The following is a 19,905-nucleotide window of genomic DNA, read 5'->3' on the forward strand; positions in this document are numbered from 1 at the left end:
CCTGCGCAGCTGTGTCCTCGCTCCCGCTAACATCACCAGGAGCGCACTCAGAGGGACCAGCCTCTGTGCCCCACTAGCATAATAAAATCCCACCTCGGGTTCTCTTTGAAGTCGGAAATTCCAGAAGTGAAGTGGAAGCGGGGACCGGAGCATCGGTAAGTGGCGGCGCGGGCACAGGACGTGTATGCCCACATTTATTTTTGTGAAATTCTAAAGTTTCTGAAACACAAATTAACATATTTTTGCTCATCACTATTCAGAAGATGCATGACAGGCCTGCTGCAAATGTACTTTGCAATATGTACAACAGTACAATTAATACACATTAAGATATACAACACAATACAGGTAGTAATACAATGCCAGATCATACACTGGAGTGGTAGTGCCAAAAATACAAGTTCACATATTCGGTATATGTTATAATATCGGTCAGTTATAATATCTGTTAAAACAAGTTCAGTTGGATCAGTTCATTTAGATGCAGGTCATAACTGATAATTTTGGTGCCGCCCATAGGCCACCGTAGAAATTGTGGCTATGGCAACGCCAGGAAGGTACCGTATTTTTTGGACTATAAGATACTCCTGACCATAAGACGCACCTAGGTTTAGAAGACAAAAACCAGGGGAAAAAAATATATACTAAACCTGGTGCATCCATGGTGAAGGGTCATCTTGTGGATTATGCTACCTTTGTACCTCATGCCCTCTTGTACCTCTTGTGTCTCCATGTCCTCCTCTTTCCCCCTTGTTTCCTCCTCTGTCCTCCTTGTGTCCTCCTTTATGCCCCTTTGTGTCCCACTTGTGTCCTCCTCTATGTCCCTTTGTGTCCCCCTGTGTCCTCCATTTTTCCCCCTGTGTCCTCCTCTCCATGGGCACAGTACAGGGAGCCCGCGAAATTTCAGAGGGTTGGAAGTTCGTATTGGCTGGCGTTCACAACTCAGGAACTCCCTGCATTTGGACTATAAGACGCAGTGACTTTTTCCTCCAACATTTGGGGGAGAAAAAGTGAGTCTTATAGTCCAAAAAATACTGTAATTTGGGCACTGGAGTTCTGCTAAGTATCTTAAAAGTAATCACCACGGCCTGAATCCTTACCTGTTGGTACTCTGCTTTACTTCTGTCTGAACTGTGGAACCAGGCAGTTCTAGGCTATATTGCTACCAGAGTGAGGGTGTAAAAATTGCCCTTCCCGTAGGCTCAAGTACACTGTTTGCGATCCGGCATTTTGCAGCTCCCAGCATTGGTTAGCCAGAGATGTTTTAGGTCAGGCTTACTCAACCAGGGTTCCCTGGAACCCCAGGGTTCCTTGAGGACTCTGCAGGGGTTCCTTGGCATTTTCCCCCATCGTGGAGGAAGTATAATAGAGCACATTATAATAGGGAGTACGGTAAAAAGAAGCACTAAATTGGGGTCAGAATAATAATGAGCACAGTATAATGAGTGGAAGTGTAATAGGAGTAAGGGAAATTAAAAGCCTCCCCTACTTTTAAAGACCATGCCTCCAGAAAAATAAATGCAGGGGTTCCTCGAGATTAAAAAATTGTTTGCAGGGGTTCCTTGAGATTCAAAAGTTATTTGCAGGGTTCCTCCAGGGTAAAAAGGTTGAGAAAGGCTGTTTTAGGTAGTCAGATGTAGCCTCCCCATCCACTATAGTTAGCCAGGTATAGGTGCCCCCAGTATAGGTAGCGAGGTATAGTAGCTCCCAGTATAGGTATCCAGGTATAGGTGCCCCCAGCATAGGTAGCCAGGTATAGGTGCTCCCAGTATAGGTATCCAAGTATAGGTGCCCCCAGTATAGGTAGCCTCTTCTGGGTTCCATGTGATGATGGAGCTCCATGTACCGATGGTCTCCAGCTCCGCTCACTCTACTTCCTGATTAGTGATAGTGAAAGTAGAGTGAGCGGTGCTGGAGACAGAGAAGACCGGAGGCACGTGCAGCTGCATCGCATGGAACTCAGAAGAGGTGAGTCCGTGTTCCCTGCCCGCGGCGTCCGCTGTGCTAATTTCTGGAGGGGGAGCACTGAAGGGGGCCCGAGGTGCAGGAGGGGGGAGTCTGGCCCCCCTCCCTGCGGCTGTATGTGCTCGCTGCTCCCCACTCCCAATCTTTGCCCCCCTCTTGATGTGCATCCCAGGCAGACACCCTCCTCGCCTACCCGTAAAAATGGCCCTGCTGTGGATGAAACCATATATCACACCTGCTAAAGTCTGAGTGAGAAAGACAACCCATCCTTCCCTTCCTTGAAGACATGTTGCTACAGAAGTGCATAGCGCGTGTGATGGTGTCCCTTGACAAGCATTGATTGATAAGAGGGCCTCAGGTCCTCCATGGACAAATTAGAGTCACTAAAGCATATCTACAGAAGACAGGAGCTGGAAGTATGTTTTTGTCTGCATGATTGAGATATTGAGAGAGACACCTGTAGATCATCTCACTGATGGAGAGCTACTAACCACCAGCTAGCAGTAATGCTGATGAGGTCACCTGAGGACACACACAACAATCATGTTACAGAAAACATAGAGACATCCATTACATTCTGTTCTTAAGCTATGGGAAATATGCTGGGGATGTCTTATTAACTTATTATACACGCTTTTATCTATGCAATTTTTTTCCCCTCAAAGTTAAAAAAAACTCTTGAAACTAGAGTTTTCGGGGGGCGTGTCTTGTGGCGCTCGGCACGTCCCTGTCGCGCATTGGCGGACATGGGCAGTGACGCGGGCGGGGGTAGGCGTGTCTGGGACTCATGTGGTGGTGTTTAAATACGCCGTTATGGCGTGCATATTGTACACTCTGCTGTCTGCCTTTGAAAAAGCCGCGAGAGGCGGCGAAACATGTCAGGCCATTAGACAGCTCTCAGCTCTCCCCGGTATTACCCCTGGAGCCACTGAAAACCTCTTGCAGGATCCACTGAACTCTTTGCAGGCTCCATTCGATCTCAGCCTCAGGATGGTAACTATGGACTGCCATGTTGCACATGCTTAGCTGTCTGGCACTGTGACCTACATTGACGCACTTGGTTTGCTACAATCTGTGTCAAGCGCTTCCATCTATTGCTCTGCTTTGCATCAAGTATTCACTGCCGTGACTTTCCCTGCGATTGGGGGATATCCTAAGACATCAGATCGTGACTCTACCTGCTGCTGTTTGTCAATACATACGATGCCATTGCTGACCAACATCTGCGCTTGATAAGTTTGCAGCTTCATACTGGTGTGGCTGATCCCACCCCTTTCCAACATACAAAGGAATATGCATGCCTGTTTAGGAGCTGATGCCGCTTTACGCTTATCAATTGCTGCTTGAGATTATATGTGACGTCACTGCGTACTAATCCTCCTGCTTGACAGGCTCATAGCTGTGCATCTGTGTGGCCTACTTCATTCAACATATAAGGAATTTACACATCTGTTCCACGTTTGAGAATTGGTGTTGATATATGCTTCTTATACATCTCCGTCAAGTGCCATGTTGTATATTCATGTGCTTCTCAGTTTTACCTTGGAGTCCATCTGAGGAACAATACTGTCCTGTATGCTTCACCTTGTGGTTACTTGGTTCACTAGCCTGCAAAAGTGGGACTCATTTTTGAGGAATGCAGCCTCATTTTTTCTCTAGGTGGGGGTCCGGGGGGCCTGAGCTATTTATTTTAATAGTTTTTCTATGATATTTAGGGGGATGTTTGGTTTTGTTGGTTTTTATTGATATTTTGATATGAAATAAAGCTGTTTGTAATTTCTCATGCACCCAATAGCCAATCCTCATCTTTTCTTGTCAATACATTCTTATTATTGGCAGGATGCATGGGATCTGATATTATAACTTATCATTAATTTATGGATAATGGTACATCCCATTTGACCATTTTTCCCAATCTTTGAGCTATTTCACATATTATATCCCAAAAAGTTAACTCTGTATCTCAGCGATCAAAATTGTATACTGTAGTTTAGCAGACTGATCTTGTGTGAACAGAGTTTCATCTTGGAAAGCAAACTTTGGGCTTGGCTGCTGCACCACATCAAACACATCAAGGGCCTGATAACAGGTGCGCACTAATAACAGAAAAATGAGTGCTCACAATAGTGGACCTAAATCTTGAAAGAATTAGGGTTAGTAATGAATTACCATATCCACTTCTGGACTACTAAATCAACTTCTAGAACCACCATATTGACTTCTGGACAATAAAATCAACTCTTGAACCACCATATCCACTTTCGGATCACCATATGCACTTCTGGACAACCATATTCACTTCTGACAACCATATTCACTTCCAGACCACCATATCCACACCCGGGACCACCATACTTACTTCTGCACCTCCAAATCCACCTCTGGACATAAAACTGCCATATTCAGTTCTGGACCACCATATCCATTTCTGGACCACCACATCCAGTTCTGGACCACCATATCCAGCTCTTAACCACCATATCCATTTCTGGACCACCACATCCAGTTCTGGACCACCATATCCGTTTCTGGACAGCCATATTCACTTCGGACAACAATGTTTACTTCCAGACCACCATATCCACACTTCAGACCGCCATATTCACTTCTGCACCTACATATCCACCTCTGGACATAAAACTAGACTATTGGGTGGAGCTTGTGTTATACTCTTCAGTTCTCAGAAGCAATCTTCACACTTGGGACCACCATATTCACTTTTCACTTCTGCACCTCCATATCCACCTCTGGACATAAAACTAGACTATTGGGTGGAGCCTGTGTTATGCTCTTCAGTTCTCAGAAGCAATCTTCACAAATAGGCTTAGAAGAAGTTTTAAATCAGGAGGATACCATTTATTGGCTAACTAAAAAGAATAAGAATAAGCAAGCGTTCGGCCTTGCAGCCTTTGTCTGGCTTAAATCCTGTTTGCTTGCAGGCTTATGGTACAGACAGCTTTATACATGCAGCATCAAAAGGGAAAACATAGTTTTTTTTCAAGCATAAATACGTCATTAAGATGCCTTAAGTGAAACAGAACATCTAAATGGGGTGGGAGGTTGTTAGCTGAGATAAGAATCCTTGTTTACACCATGCTCCCAGACCTGGGAGTTGGACTGGCACGAGGAAGGCTGAGAAAGAGTTTAAATATCATCAGCCTCATACCAATATAAAAAGTTCTTGTCCTTATTCAAGCCTTTGTCCACTGCTTTGAACCAATTTATACATTTTGTTTCTTCTATTAATAGATCCTATTCAAAGAACGCCTGACAATCATCTGTTTTAGATTGTGTGGTTGCTGATATGACAAGAGGGGAGGTTTAGGGAATATCTTTCTCAGTCTGTGATCCTTGTGTAAAATGTGTATCCTCCTGAACATTTCCAGGTGTGGGTTGTAGGTGACAACCAAAGGGACACGGTCCACTTTCTGGTTTTGCTTATATTTCAGGAGTTCAGTCCTGGGGATGATGTTGGTTTTCCTGATTTGGGCCTCAGCCATAGGAGGACTGTAACCTTGTTTAATGAAAGTGTTCTTTAGACGATCCAGGTGCTTGTCTCTGTCCATCCTGTCAGAACAAATCCGGTTGTACCTTATAGCTTGGCTGTAAATTATAAAGTTCTTAATGTGCTTGGGATGAAAACTGTCATATCTAAGGTATGTGGGACGGTCTGTAGGTTTGCGATGCACAGAGGTTTGTAGATTGTTACCCCTGATGTATATGGTGATGGTGTCCAGAAAGTTAATCTCTGTGTGAGAGTAGGTAAGTTTCAATTTGATTGTAGGATGGAAGGCATTGAAGTTCCTGTGGAACTGGAGAAGATCATCCTCACTTGTGGACCAGATGATTAAAATGAAGCGGAAGTAGGCCATGGGTTTTATGCGACATGTATTGAGGTATTCCTCTTCGCGTTTGGCCATGAAGAGATTTGCATACTGTGGTGCAAATCGTGAACCCATTGCCACACCCATCTGCTGTAAATAGAGGTCCTGTCCAAAAGTGAAATAATTATAAGTGAGAATGAATTTGATCAGTCCAGCAATAGGCTTTACAGGTATGCCCTGACCCTGAAGATATTTACGACAGGCTGCAATACCATCATCATGGGGGATGTTCGTGTAAAGGGACTCCACGTCCATCGTGGCCAGTATGGTTCCCTCAGGTACCGGGCCAATGGCTGTCAGTTTGTTTAGGAGGTGGGTGGTATCCTGTATGTAGCTGGGTCTTTTACAGACAAGAGGTTTCAAGATGTTTTCCAGCCACCCTGAGATGTTCTCTGTAAGAGTTCCAATCCCTGAGATTATGGGCCTGCCTGGGTTTCCCTCTTTGTGGATCTTGGGAAGCATGTAAAAGTAGGCTGTTCTAGGCTCTTCAGGGATAAGGGTCCTTACATGTTGTCTGATGTTTGCAGGCACTCTGTTAACCATTCTTTTGAGTGCCATCCTGTAGCCTTTTGTGGGGTCCCCCTGTAATTTGCCATAGTGAGTGGTGTTGGATAATTGTCTTTGTGCCTCCTGGTTGTAGTCACTGGTGTTCATTATGACTATGGCACCACCTTTATCCGCTGGTTTAATAATAATGTCCTTATTCTCCTTCAGGGATCTGATGGCCTGTCGCTCCTGTGGTGTTACGTTCTGGGCCAGTACCAATCTGGTATATCTGATCATGTGTACTAAATGCCCCAATGTTATGTACATGGGAGAAACTGGACAAACTCTGCACAAACGTATGAATGGACACAGGCACACTATTAATGATACCAAATATGAACTCCCTGTTGGTTTCTTTTTTTTTTAAAACCCTCAGCAGCGATAATACGCCATATCCCAACCAGAAATTGGCTTCATCAGCACCTTCCCCTTGTTGGGTAGATAGTTGCATCATGGTTTGCCATATCTTTTATTTAGTAATCTTATTTGAATTAGAAAATATTAGAAATATAATAAAACAATACAAAGTAATGACAGATTACTGTTTACTCAGACATCCCACCTACCACACCCCATACATACCTCATACATCCTCCATATACTCCCCCCCCCCCCCAAGAACTCTGACACTTCTAGGTCCTCTCCTCCTCCTTACAAAAACAAACAGGTATACGGAAGTCAGACAATACTCTCCTCCCAAATCTGTTTCATAACAATCCAACAAGTAGCATCAGACCTTTCAGTCACATTATCTTCTCCTATCCAGAAATGCTATAATATTCCTTTTCCATTCTCCAAGGGAGAGTGGTTCCAGATTTTTCCATTTTTTAATAATAAGCTTCCTAGCTAAGATTACCCCCAAATCTACCAATAGTTTTTGCTCAGGACCACCTTCTGCTTCTTTTGTATCCTTAATCCCAAAGATTGCCCAGTTTACATCTAATGTAACCCCAGGGATTAAGTACCCAGAGCAAAATTCCTCCACCCCTTTGAACTCCCTGTTGCTACACACTTTTGTTCCAATGGACACAGCATGTATGATCTTCATGTCACTGCCCTGAAGGGTGGCTTCAAAACGTCAAATGATTGATTAATAGCAGAAATAAAATTTATAAATTGGTTCAAAGCAGTGGACAAAGACTTGAATAAGGACAAGAACTTTTTATATTGGTATGAGGCTGATGATATTTAAACTCTTTCTCAGCCTATATAGCTAAACTTGTGAACTCAGAATTTACGATACCTCTGTGTCAGTCCAACTCCCAGGTCTGTGAGCATGGTGTAAACAAGGATTCTTATCTCAGCTAACAACCTCCCACCCCATTTAGATGTTCTGTTTCACTTAAGGCATCCTAATGACATGTATTTATGCTTGAAAAAAATCTATGTTTTCCCTTTTGATGTTGCATGTATAAAGCTGTCTGTACCACCAGTTTGCAAGCAAACAGGATTTAAGCCCAACGAAGGCTGCAAGGCCAAAAGCTCGCTTATTCTTATTCTTTTTAGTTAGCCAATAAATGGTATCATCCTGATTTAAAACCTTCATCTTTTACTGATGGCTAACACGGTACAATACCCTACTGCTACAAATAGGCTTAGATTTACTAATTGTTCAACTGGTTTGGAGAATCTAGGTGATCCTGAGGTTCTGGAATGGATTTATTAAAATATTACATTTCCTCCCATGAGCACAGTCTTTCAGCAGCCAAACTTATACTAATTAAGATCTGCTAAATTGTAGCAGATACACACAAGCTCTGTTTGATCCCTTTTCAATTGTCTATAACGCCTTCAACCTAGATAAATACAAATGTCACTACTGGGGGGTGAGATGTTAGTCTATTTAAATGAAAAAAAAAGTTGTGCGCACAGCTGTGTAGTGTGCACATGCAATGGGGATCCCCCTCCCTCCCCAAGAATGACAGGTCTCACCTCTTACATGTGACTTTGCTATGCTTACACTTAGCTTCAAAGAAAGCACTAAGGCCCGTATGTAATTACAGTTTTCTCCTACGTGTTATAATGCCTTTTAACCAACCAAGAAACTGTCGCTAGAACGGCCGCCCTGCAGACGGGTCTTACGACCCATCGTTTGAATTAATCAGTCGTGTGTACCCGCCTTAACACTAACAGGAGCTATGAATGTATTGAACGATGAATGGGCCTGTAATGTCCATGGATCAGCTGTAGAGATGTTAATACCACCATTAACATGCATTAGTGGAATGGGCTTATCATGGTGTTAACATCTCCAACTCTAATCTCTGGACTCTATATGCCCTTTTACTGCATGATACATCTACAGCTGCTGCTGTTTCCCCAGGATCTCCAGACTAGGTGGACCTCAGTGAATTGAGCCCTATGTGCTGAATATTGCCTCTAAGAAACCTACAGCATAACACATGTTTCTCTCAAGTCTTAGGTCCAACGGCTTTCACATCTTGGCCAAAAACTAGCTAGCAGAAACATTGTAAATCCTCCTATAGGGCTTCTACACTATTTCCTCCCTCCAGTACCATGGCTCTTGACCCAACCATCACTGGCATGCACTGAGAGATGCATGCCAGGACTTGAGAGAAGGTCTTTTGGTCCAGTAAGTGAATTCTTATAGGGTGTGGTGGTGGTCACCCTCTTCTAGGCTATCACAGTGTAGATACAGTGTTTATGACAAGACGTCAATCGGAGCCTATGATATATTGAACACTTTTTAACTGGAACTCTTTGTTTTCTCTTGTCCCCAATTGGACTTTGTACTGTGTTGAATAAATGTTACCTTCTAGTGTTTTCATATTTCAGAATGTGTTTTTATTGATTAGAACAATTAATAACTTAAATTTAATAACAGCTTACTTTTCCTTTAATTAATATCCGGCTACCACAGTGCATTGCCTGAAAGAAGTTAATATGCACACTATGGCTATAAAAGGGTTACATGTGTTGTTGTGATCCTCTGGGCAACCGGAAAATACACAACTAATAAAATTAATAATAATTTCATATTGATGCATTTCAAAGTATTTTTGCCTTTCAAGTTTTTTTTTTTACTTTAATATACATGTGAGAATCCCTCTAAAATAGATCACTAATAGATAGTAATTTTCTTCTCATAATGTTCTTTATTGATACCAGTCTTGTGTTTCTAAAAGTAGCTAAAAACATACAAGTAGAGATGTTTTCACTGAAGTTTGAATCCAAAAAAAGCATTCAGTGAATGACAAGAGGTCTGTACAGAGCCGAGCATGTCCTGGGGGACTTCACTGGGAACATGATTAAATCATAGCATAGAACTGCCTGCCACACTTTTCAACACAACATTTACAAACTGGGCTCAGACAAAAGAAATATCATTAAAGAGGGACTCTGGGCAAGATGTAAAAATATGTTCTGTTGAACCCTTTTCAGTATTAAAGTTGTATTATACTCCCAAAATTAACATTCCATGAGCCTCTTGAGGCTTGTACACACATCCAACAAATCTACCCGATTGTCGTCTGATTTTGGTCTGGTGGATGACAATCAGGTGTACACGTGGCAAATGACTAGACAAGTGAATCATCACAGGCGGTTTGCATGATCCATTTGGTGGATCAACTCACACCACTGTTGGACAGATATCAGGCAGTTGGCCACATGTGTACAATGTAGTTTGAGCGACGGATGCTTGTTTTAAAGCAGCCATGTCATGCACTCCATCATTTTGCTTGCATATGCAATATGTAAATGAGTTTTTTTTTTTTTTTACCAATTTTAAACCACTTTTGGTAACTGTATAATATTTAACCACCATTGCATTTCATTGGAGTTTCTTTTTGTCACTTTGGGGTAATTATGGTAGAAGTCTTCAACTTTATTACATTTCCTAATAGATTTGAAGATCAAAAATATCTTATCATGCCTTAGGGAGTATACAAGTGGCACCACCTCTATAGTCTGTGCCCAGCGGAGGGCAGAGCAGCAGCATTGGCACCATAGCCAGCATTATTTTCTGTATTATTATTTTTTATTATTATTATTTTTTTATTTATATAGCGCCAACATATTCCGCAGCGCTTTACAAAGCACAATAAGACGACAAGGGGAACATAGATACAACTAACAAATATACAGCAGAGTTCCAAGCAGCACAAATATTGTTACAAAAACAGTAAACATTAGGAGGATGACCCTGCCCTTGCGAGCTTACAATCTAATGGGTAGTGGGGGACACACTAGGTAAGGGGGTGGAGGATGGATGAGGCAGTGATTCTTTGCCTCTGATTACATTGTGACAAATAAGTAAATAAAGGGCTATAGAATGTTATAAGCTTGTCTGAAAAGGTGTGTTTTAAGAGTGCGTTTGAAGATGTCCAGGTTTGGAGCATGACGTACAGGCTGTGGAAGAGAGTTCCAGATAAGGGCTGATGCTCGTGTAAAGTCCTGGATGCGAGCATGAGAGGAGGTGATCAGCTTAGAGGCCAGGAGAATTTCTTGGGAGGAGCGAAGGTTGCGGGAGGGACAATATCTTGAGATTAGTGAGGAGATGTATGGAGGAGACAACTCGTGGAGGGCTTTGTATGTTAGAGTCAGGAGTTTGAACTGGATCCTCTGGGTAATGGGTAACCACTGGAGAGAACGGCACAGTGGGGCTGCATCGGAAGAGCGTGTGGAAAGGTGAATGAGGCGGGCCGCTGCATTTAGAATGGATTGGAGAGGAGCTAGCCTGTTTTTTGGTAGGCCACAGAGCAGGGTGTTGCAGTAGTCTAGGCGGGAGATGATTAAGGCATGAACAAGCATTTTGGTGGCCTCTTGTGTGAGGAAGGGACGGATACGGAATATATTTTTGAGCTGGAAATAGCAGGTGGTGGTTAAAGAGGCAATGTGAGGTTTAAAGGGGAGCTCTGAGTCAAGTATAACCCCCAAGCAGCGGGCCTTAGTGGTTGAGGTTATTGGGGTGTTGTCTACCATTATGGTTGCAATTGGTGGGGGTGTAGATAGCAATGGTGGAAAAATCACAATTTCCGTTTTAGTCATGTTGAGTTTGAGGAAGCGGGAGGACATGAATGCAGAAATGGCACGTAGACAGTCGGGGACTCTGGATAGTAGTGAGGACAGGTCAGGAGCTGAGAGATAGATTTGGGTGTCATCCGCATAGAGGTGATACTGGAAGCCAAAAGAGTTAATTAGTTGTCCCAGGCCACGGGTGTAGATTGAGAAAAGAAGTGGCCCAAGAACAGAGCCTTGAGGTACACCCAAGAATCCCTCGCTAAACAGAGCTCAGTGCTCTTTGCTCTACAAAGCCAAAGTATATCTCCATGCTGTTCTGCTTGCCAGATCCATCAGTCAGTCCTGTCACTGTCAGCCCCTCTTACCAGTCTAGTCCACAGTCTGTTAGACTTCCACACCAGTCCAGTCTGCTGTCAGTCTGCCTTTCCAGTCTATTCTACAGTCTATCCTGTCAATCTGTGGGGCCAGTCCAGTCTGCAGTCCATCCTATCAGTCTGACTCACCAGTCTAGTTCGCAGTCTGACCCACCAGGGCCGCCACGCTACCACATTAGCCCAGCCCACAGTCTGTCCAGTCAACCTTACAAACCATTCCTGTCTACAGTCTGTCACCCTGGTCCCTTCCAGTTCAGTCCATTGTCCTTTACTCTGTTTCCTGCCAGTTCATCCACCCCGTCAACCCTTGTGTGATGCTCTGGTGAAGACCAGTGGTGGTTTAGACTCTCCGCCCTGTGGACGCTTCATATTTCTCACCAGTGCCAGTATCATTAATATAAATAGGTATCATTAATATAAATATTACCTAGGTGCATTTGGGCCCGTCCTCCGCCACTGATGCCGGTTTACCTTCTCATTCTATTGCGAGGACGTACAAACCCTACAGATCGCCACAGCCATGCAAATCCCAATCCCCACATCCCTCCCAGCACACCGAAAAAAATTAAGTGCTGCGGGATGTGATCTAAACAGTTTCCAAGCATTTACTATTGCTTTTAAGTAGCTGAAATTCTATTTTTTTTCTTGCATCTTTCTCAGACATTGAAATCAAAAGTATAATGGAACATTTCACATATACCTGGTATTTGATGAGCCATCTACAAGGATCCTTGGGTCAACTCTATATTTCTTAAGGTTTTCGATAATTAGAAGATGCTCTCAGAGATGAAAGAGGGAGGGGAGGGGGGGGGGGGAGAGTAAGGGGAACAGGAAGGACTGCATGGACCTTTAAAAGAGATGAACAGATGAATGTTTACAATGATTTAGGCTTAAAGAGGAGCTGTTAGGTATAGGGTCTCAGAGAAAATAAACACATATATCAGTAGCTAAAGATTGGCTGTACTTACATTACATATGCATTTCACTGTCCACGTTTGGATTTCACAGAATTTGTATATAGTATATGCAGAGATAGATGCTCCTGACAGCTCATGGCAGGCTCAGGGCCGGATTTGGGGAAAGGCACCCAAGGCTGGTGCCTAGGGCGCCAGAGTCCACCAGAAGGTGAGGGGCGGGTGGTGACAGGTTGACTTCACCTGTCACCAGCCCTGAAGTGCGCTCCCCATGTCCGCAGCCTCCACTTCACCCCTGCTACGCAGCGCTTCCTGTTACAGCGCTATACTATTTCCTGTTAGGGGCGGGCAGCCGCATACCTTAGCTCAGCACAGCCGGCAGCCGCCCCTTCCCGGAGAGTAGGAGCCGGTGCGGATGTCCGTTGTCCTCATCCTCTCTTCCCCCTCCGTCCCCTCGCAGAGTTGCAGCAGAGTCACTCACCGAACTTTCAGCGCTGAAGATTCCTCTGCCTCACGGTCAGTGTCAGCCTCTGCAGTGCATCCCTCTCTCCTTCTGGTGATTCCCATCATGTGACTCCCCGGTAAAGTGTCGGTGAGTCACATGTGAGAGACGCTGACTGGATTGAGAGATGCACTGCAGAGGCTGACAGCGGGACAGAGGAATCTAATCTTCAGCGCTGAAAGTTCAGTGAGAGACTCTGCTACCATTCTGTGAGTGACGGAGGGTGGAAGAGAGGATGAGGACATCCGCACTGGGCTGGCTCCTGCTCGGATGGGGGAGGGGGGATCAGAGGTGATGGGGACAGCATCGGGCTTCCTTCCTACACGGAGGGGGAGGGGGTTACAGGTGGACTGCATTTGACTGCTTATAGTAAGGGAGGGGGGACAGCTTCTGGCCACCTATACTAAGGGGGGTAAGGGTGGGACATCATCTGGCTAACTATACTGAGGTTGGGGGGGTGGGTATAAGGGGGAACAGCATCTGGCTACCTGTACGGGGGGGGGGGGGGAGGGGCAGGCACAGCATTTGACTACCTATAGTAAAGGAGTGTCGGTACTGAGGGGGTGGGGGCAGCATCAGGCTACCTATGCAAAAATGGGGGGGGGAGGTGACAGAATCTGGCTGCCAATACTGGGGGGTGGGGGGGGGGAAACATAATTTGGCTATACTAAGGGGGGCTGGGGGAGCAAGGGGGACAGCATCTAGCTGCCTATACTAAGGGGGAGCAAGGGGGACAGCATCTGGCTGCTTATACTAAGGGGGAGCAAGGGGGACAGCATCTGGCTGCCTATACTATAGGGGGGCTGGGAGAGCAAGGGGGGCAGCATCTGGCTGCCTATACTAAGGGGGAGCAAGGGGGGCAGCATCTGGCTGCCTATACTATAGGGGGGCTGGGGGAGCAAGGGGGACAGCATCTGGCTGCCTATACTATAGGGGGGCTGGGGGAGCAAGGGGGACAGCATCTGGCTGCCTATACTATAGGGGGGCTGGGGGAGCAAGGGGGACAGCATCTGGCTGCCTATACTATAGGGGGGCTGGGGGAGCAAGGGGGACAGCATCTGGCTGCCTATACTATAGGGGGGCTGGGGGAGCAAGGGGGACAGCATCTGGCTGCCTATACTATAGGGGGGCTGGGGGAGCAAGGGGGACAGCATCTGGCTGCCTATACTAAGGGGGAGCAAGGGGGACAGCATCTGGCTGCCTATACTATAGGGGGGCTAGGGGAGCAAGGGGGACAGCATCTGGCTGCTTATACTAAGGGGGGCTGGGGGAGCAAGGGGGACAGCATCTGGCTGCCTATACTATAGGGGGGCTGGGGGAGCAAGGGGGACAGCATCTGGCTGCTTATACTAAGGGGAGCTGGGGGGCAAGAGGGACAGCATCTGGCTGCCTATACTAAGGGGGGCTGAGGGAGCACGGGGGACAGCATCTGGCTGCCTATACTAAGGGGGGCTGGGGGAGCAAGGGGGACAGCATCTGGCTGCTTATACTAAGGGGGGCTGAGGGAGCACGGGGGACAGCATCTGGCTGCTTATACTAAGGGGGGCTGAGGGAGCACGGGGGACAGCATCTGGCTGCCTATACTAAGGGGGGCTGAGGGAGCACGGGGGACAGCATCTGGCTGCCTATACTAAGGGGGGCTGAGGGAGCACGGGGACAGCATCTGGCTGCCTATACTAAGGGGGGCTGGGGGAGCAAGGGGGACAGCATCTGGCTGCTTATACTAAGGGGGGCTGAGGGAGCACGGGGGACAGCATCTGGCTGCCTATACTAAGGGGGGCTGAGGGAGCACGGGGGACAGCATCTGGCTGCCTATACTAAGGGGGGCTGAGGGAGCACGGGGGACAGCATCTGGCTGCCTATACTAAGGGGGGCTGAGGGAGCACGGGGGACAGCATCTGGCTGCCTATACTAAAGGCATGGACAGAATCCAGCTACCTATACTGAGGGGTCATGAACATATTCAGCCCCCCATTGCTGCCTGGGACCTTATATTTTCTCGTGCCTGCGATCCCATGCACAAATGCAACTGTACTGGGCATGCACAAGTGTGGTCCTCACATTCCCGTTAGCACAAAAACAGACCTGCAGGAAAGGCTTTGTATTACTGGGTATGTGCGGATGATACTTGCATAAACCCAGTATGGTTGTACACAGACAGGAGTGCAGCCGCAAGGAAGAAAATGGTCCCAGGCAGCAGTGAGGGGTCTGAATATGCTCAGAGGGTCCCAGTGCAGAAACAGTGGACACCAGAACGATTTAAAGGACAACTGTAAAGAAAGGGATGCGGAGGCTGTCATATTTATTTCCTTTTAAACAATACCAGTTGCCTGGCAGCCCTGCTGATCTATTTGGCTGCAGTAGTGTCTAAATCACACCAGAAACAAGCATGCAGCCAATCTTACACAGATCTGACAAGAATGTCAGAAACACCCAATGTGCTGCATGCTTGTTTAGGGGCTATGGCTAAAGGTATTAGAGGCAGAGGATCAGCAGGACTGCCAGGCAACTGGTATTGTATAAAAGGAAATAAATATGGCAGCCTCCCTATCCCTCTAGTTACAGTTGGCTTTTAAGGTATTTTTTGTGTAATGTTCACTTTAAGACTTTTTGCTTGGGGGAAAAAAGTGTGTGTAAGTTTGGAGGTGAGATGTTGGTGGTGAAGTAGGGGGGGGGGGGGCGGCTGGTGACAGTGGGCCTTGGGCGGTAAAAGGTACAAATCCGGCCCTGGGCAGGCTCCATGTTTGTGAAGCCAAATGTGTCGTCATGTCCTGCCTGCTTCTGATCACAGATAAGCTGGTTCTTGAACAACACGGTGTGCAGTGAATATTAATGAGCCATGTGGCTAGGAACAATAGCTGACTCCTGCAGTGAAACTCTGCCCCGAGATTTATCAGTGTTTCGCGATGGACTGATTAGAAGCTCCTGTACCGTCTCATTAGCAGCCGAGGGGAGGGCCCCAGAATGCTTTGCAGTTTAGCTGCGGCTTGCGTCTTTATGGGTCTATAACAGACTAAGATAAGCACACATCAAAGGTAACTGAAATGTTTATCTTCACTAATGGCTTTTGAGCTTCCTTCTAAACTGTTTAACACAGGAGAATAGAGGTTTAAATTAGCTTCTGCAGCCTGACAGTTACTCTTTAATGCGCTTCATATCCAAGTATTGTACCTAATTTGTTCAACTCATTACATCTACCTTCCTGTATGAATGTTGTTACAAATGAAAAAAAAACATTGTTTTAAAAAATAAATAAATAATTTTGTGTTGTTTATATGGGAATTTTCTAAAACTCTAAGTTTATTATACTAAAGTGAACCTTAACTCTTGCATAGGGCACAAGAAAAAACAAAACAGAAATGCACCCTGTATGTATTTAAAGAGTTTAGCCTGTGTAATTCCCCATCATTTGTATGTAATCACTAATTATAATTTGATCCCTCCCCTGTGTCACATGACTGCCTATGGCAGATAAGCAGATAAGCCCATATGAAAGCACAGGCTGTAAACAATATGTCTGCTTCCATGAATTAGGAAGTAGAAACTTTTGTTTAAATGGGCACTACAGCGAAAAACTGTAACATTTTAAATATGTGCAAACATATACAAATAAGACATCTTTTCCAGAGTAAAATGAGGCATAAATTACTTTTCTGCTATGTTGCTGTCACTTACAGTAGATAGTAGAAATCTGACAGAAGCGACAGGTTTTGGACTAGTCCATCTCTTCATTGGGGATTCTCAGGGAGTTATTTATTTTAAAAAGCACTTAGTGAAGTGAATGGCAGTTGCTCTGTCCAACTGCCAAAAAACTGTGTAGCGAGCAGGGAAGCTGGCCAGCATCATTGTTTAAATCCTTTTTAGAGAATATCTTTAAAAGCCTTGCTGAGTATCCCCTATGAAGAGATGGACTAGTCCAAAACCTGTCACTTCTGTCAGATTTCTGCTGCCTACTGTAAGTGACAGCAACATAGGAGAAAAGTAATTTATGGCTCGTTTTACTCTGAAAAAAATGTACTTCTTATCTGTTTAGGTTTGCACATATTTTAAATTTTACAATTTTTCACCATAGTGCCCCTTTAAAGTGATCCTTAAGTCTAGGGGAAAAAAATGAGATTTACTTACCTGGGGCTTCCCTCAGCCCCCTGCAGCCGATCGGTGCCCTCGCAGCCCCGCTCCGATGCTCCACGACACACCGGCGAACACTTCCGGTTTGGCCGTCACCGGCCGACAGTCATGGGAACGCGAGTGATTCTTCGCGTTCCCAGCCATAATATCGCCCCCTATGCTGCTATTGCGGCCAGGATTGGCTGCAATAGCAGCATAGGGGGCGATATTATGGCTGGGAATGCGAAGAATCACTCGCGTTCCCATGCCTGTCGGCCGGTGATGGCGAACCCGGAAGTGTTCGCCGGCGTGTCATAAGGTTATTATGCTGTTGCGTATCTTTTAGAGCAGAGAGGAGTTCTGAGTTCAGGTCCACTTTAACTACATCAAGCCTAAGTACTTCCAGGACCCATCAGAAGTGCTCCCTGGGGTACACGTAGCTATGGCTGAGAAACTAGGCATTACGCAACCACACTGCCCAAAACACAAAACATCTGCCATTCGGGATTCCTTTAATAAAAACCATTCTGATAAAGACGAGGAGTTTCCCAAGCTCTGCAGAGTTCTGAGAAAAAAAGACAACACAACATTTAACAGTAGAGGAATGCCATAAGAAGATCTGAGATGCACACACTCTGTTCATACAGTCATTTTTATATTTTCCACTTTAATGGCTTTAATGGCTTTTTAATATAACAAAATCACAAGCAGCCATCTCAGGAGAAAATTAAAAAAAAAAAAGAAAATCAGAGCTGTGAGAAAAGTAAAATGGCAGTGATGTCGGCATTTTTATGTGTGGAAACGGAACATCTTCCAAGGGAGCACATATCGTGTGGTCATTTTCCTTTCATCTTCAGTTACAGGCCATTCGCTGAGAGGGACATTTCCCATGGATGTAAACCAGCTGCCGAAAGGCTTTACAGGAGGTCTGCTCATTAAACCAAGTTATCAGGACAATCAATTCATTACTGCAGCGACTGGCTGAATATGTCAGAATATCTCTCAGGAGGTCAGTATGGGCCAGAGACAGTTGACACTGAAATACGCTGTTGGCTGCCACACGGCCTGTTCTGTGCCAAAAAGACTTTGGGTCTTGTGTGTCCAAGACTCTAAAAGAGAAACCATAGCAGCTGTTCAGCTGTATTTTCCCTTATAGCTGCTAACGTGTCACTCTTGTCCGACTCTCCTAAAAAAAGTGACATTATTGCGTTTCTCTGTCACAACCATGCAGGGTTACCAGGTTGACTGTGGCTTCAGAGTCATGTGCAAATTACAGTGTGCATGCGCACCAGGGCCATAGACTTTATTCCACTGCTAAGTTTGTACTGTATAAGCGTCAATCCAACAGTAAAGTTAATTTGAAAAATAAACATTGACTACAATCAACAGAAGCTGAAGCTATTTACTATATCTGTGTAGCCATTATCTGTGTAGCCATTATCTGTACCATTACCTGCACTAGTATCTGTACCATCTATACCTTGTTGATGTTGTATGCCAATTGCCGTTTGTCCACAAAAAATTCCGGGTACGGTGCCCGCCGTACTTGGCGAATAAAGTTGATTCTAATTCTGATTCTGATTCTATTTCTTAATTCCTCCTCATACTATAATTAGACCTTTAACCAGGAGACATTTTGGTCTTGGCACAATTATAATAACCTATAATTACAAACTACTCAACTTTCTGATATGAGAAAGATGGACATTTTATAGAGCACATATATTAGGCTAAAATACATACCTCCACTGCACCATTCATCACAACTTGTTATTTCTTCATCACAAGGAAAGTCACACCTCCAGTCACTTCTTCATCACACCTCTGGCCACACCTCCAGTCACTTCCTAATCACACCTCTGGCCACAGCTCCAGTCACTTCTTCATCACACCACTGGCCACACCTCCAGTCACTTCTTCATCACACCTCCGGCCACACCTCCAGTCACTTCTTCATCACACCTCTGGCCACACCTCCAGTCACTTCTTCATCACACCTCTGGGCTCTGGCCACACCTCCAGTCACTTCTTCATCACACCTCCAATCACTCCTTGATCACACCTCTGTTTACACCTCCAGTCACTTCTTCATCACACCTCTGGCTAAACCTCCAATCACTTTTTCATCACACCTCTGGCCACACCTCTAGTCACTTCTTCATCACACCTCCAATTACTCCTTAATCACACCTCTGTTTACACCTCCAGGGACTTCTTCATCACGCCTCCAGTCACACCTTCATCACCTTCATAATGCATCTAGCCACACTTTCAGCACATACCTAGTGACACCTTTATCACACTTCCAGACATGTCTTCACCACACCTCCAGAACACACCATTTATCAAGACTCCAATCACACTTTTAGTTACACCTTTACCACTTTTCTAGCCATGCCTTCATCACACCTTTTATCAAAAGTCCAGTCACAACTCCAGTTACACCTGCATCAAACCTCTGCTCACAACATTCATCACACCTCCAGTCACTCCTTTATCACCTCTCCAGTTACTACTTGATCACATTTCCAGTCACACTTTCATCACACCTCCAGTGACACCTTTAGCACCCCTAAAGTCAACTCTTTATCACATTTCCAGAAACCTCTTCATCACATCTTCAGTCATAC

At 45.2% G+C, this 19,905-nt stretch overlaps 1 long non-coding RNA gene across 1 annotated transcript; it reads left to right on the top strand.

Annotated features, from left to right (window-relative positions):
* Window positions 1–486: 486 nt before the first annotated feature.
* On the top strand, window positions 487–18,850 carry LOC137561078 (uncharacterized). The gene is made up of 2 exons (XR_011029868.1): window positions 487–557; window positions 18,133–18,850. It is a non-coding gene; the product is annotated as an uncharacterized lncRNA (long non-coding RNA).
* The last annotated feature ends 1,055 nt before the right edge of the window (window positions 18,851–19,905 follow it).

This window comes from Hyperolius riggenbachi, chromosome 3 (assembly GCF_040937935.1).
Source record: "Hyperolius riggenbachi isolate aHypRig1 chromosome 3, aHypRig1.pri, whole genome shotgun sequence".
NCBI classification, from domain to species: Eukaryota; Metazoa; Chordata; class Amphibia; order Anura; family Hyperoliidae; genus Hyperolius; species Hyperolius riggenbachi.